The 2,203-nt window shown below is 36.3% G+C and overlaps 1 pseudogene; it reads right to left on the bottom strand.

Annotated features, from left to right (window-relative positions):
- Positions 1–1,005: 1,005 nt before the first annotated feature.
- LOC117196362 (olfactory receptor 10A3-like) lies at positions 1,006–1,994 on the bottom strand (annotated as a pseudogene).
- Positions 1,995–2,203: the final 209 nt, after the last annotated feature.

Here is a 2,203-nt window from a genome sequence, read left to right as displayed (position 1 = left end):
AAGCATAAATGAATGGTGGTGCTCCTTTGATGTAGGTTCAATGAGTCGGATACTTTCTATTGCCTACTAGCAATATTAAAATAAGAAGCAAGAATGAAGTATTGTATTTGTCACAGTGTCTATTCTTTCTGGGAAAGATACACACAGATTGAAACGATTCATGGATAATAGAAAATAGGCACAATTTATCATATTTATGTTCTACAAGAAAAAAATTCATATATTGTTTGACAAATGTTGAGGGCATTTTTGCCCTATAACAGAAATTTCACCAGATTTCCAAAACAATGGTTTATAAGTGTAAAAGCAGTATGATAAATGACCCTCAAAATTAGTAACACAATGGACGAATATATTCTAAAATAACCAGATGAAATCCAGCTGTGGATTATAATGTCTTTAGGTCCTTGAATAGAACCAGTGTGGTCCTCTCAATAAATAGCTGTTTTTTTCAACTTACACATGGACATATTTTCACTCAAAAAATAAAAAGCTCATCTATTTGTTGGCTCCCTGGAGCTCAAACCAGTCAGTGGGGCAGAGTGGGTTTTCAAAATCAATCTGAAATTGTTAACATCATTTTTTAAAGTAATTTTGGTATTATTGATGAAAGTTGGCAAACTCACAGTTTATTTGATCCATCAAAACCCTGCTGTGGAACCTATTATGCAGAAATTAAAGCAACAATGTTTCTGAATGTAAAAAACTAGTTTCTTTATTTAGCTTTCTCTAAAGAGACAAAAAGTTAACACATACCCATATGGCCACCAATAAACAATTTTTTGAAGAAACTGTGTTATACCTAATATTAAGGAATATTATGCATCTATGAAAAAAGAATAAAAACATTAATATATAAAGATGCCCTAATATATTATCAGATTTGTAGAACTCAAAAAATCAAACATATTCGTACCAAGAAATGCAAACTGTTTCTACCATTTATTAAATTTAAATAAAGTTCAGTCCAGCATTGACCAAATATCACATAGCTTCTCAGCATAATCAGAATGTATATAAATCTACTTTTCTTAGCCATAATTTCATCAAAGCTCTTTTCAGCTCACTGTTTCTCAAACTGTAGATCAGTGGATTCAGCAGAGGCGTTAAGAAGTGAGTAAGACAAGGACATCAGCTTCTTGGTTTCTGGGGAGTAGCCAGATTTGGGTTGTAAGTGTCATACTGGCTGTGCCACAGAAGAGGGTAACAGACATGAGATGGGAGGCACAGGTGGAAAAGGCCTTTTGCCTCCCAGTGGTTGATGACATCTTCAGGATGGCAAAGAGGATTCGAATGTAAGACAGGAGTATCAACAAGAAAGGAAGCATAACAATCAAAACGGTGCCAGTGAATGCATAGATTTCAAATAAAAGGATGTCTGCACATGCAAGCTCTAGCCTTGGGGGAGTCTCACAGAAAAGATTAATTTCATTGGGGCCACAGAAGGGAAAACTAAAAACCCATGAGGTCTGCACAGTAGCCACCATGATCCCTGAGACCCATGAGAATATAACTAATTTCACCATGATCCCTGAGACCCATGAGAATATAACTATAACTAATATAACTAAAAACCCTTTTGTTCATAATCATTGGGTAGCTCAGAGGACGGCAGATTGCAGCAAATTGGTCATAAGCCATTGCCCCCAGGAGAAAACATTCGGTCCCACCAAAAAGAAGAATGAAATACGTCTGTGCAAAACAGCCTGCAAAGGTGATCATACTGTTTTTTCATTGGAGAGGGCCACCAGCATTTCAGGCATAATGACTGCACTGAAACTCACATGCACCACAGACAAGTTCAGGAGAAACAAATACATGGGAACGTATAAGCTCTGTTCCAGGGAAATGATGACTATAACGATGGCATTTCCCATCAGAGTCACCAGGTAATCAACCAAGAAAACCCCAAAGAGCTGCCCTTAGAGTTCAGGAAAATTAGAAAAGCCCGAGAGGATGAATGCAACCACAGAGCTTTGGTTTTGCCTTTTCATTTCAGTAGTGGAGTGTATATTGTTTTTATGGACCATGTATGTAAATTATAAAGTAACAATCCAATAGCTGAGAGTTCAAGTCTGATATTCTTGACAGAAGATATAATGATGAGTTCATTTTGACAAATCAACCTGAAAATTTTGAGAATGGCCAGTTACTGGAATAGTGAATCTTTCAAACACAAATAAAGAAGTGAAGAATTTTGGCT

Source organism: Orcinus orca, chromosome 8 (genome assembly GCF_937001465.1).
Source record: "Orcinus orca chromosome 8, mOrcOrc1.1, whole genome shotgun sequence".
NCBI classification, from domain to species: Eukaryota; Metazoa; Chordata; class Mammalia; order Artiodactyla; family Delphinidae; genus Orcinus; species Orcinus orca.
This window is presented reverse-complemented; position numbering and strand designations above follow the sequence as displayed.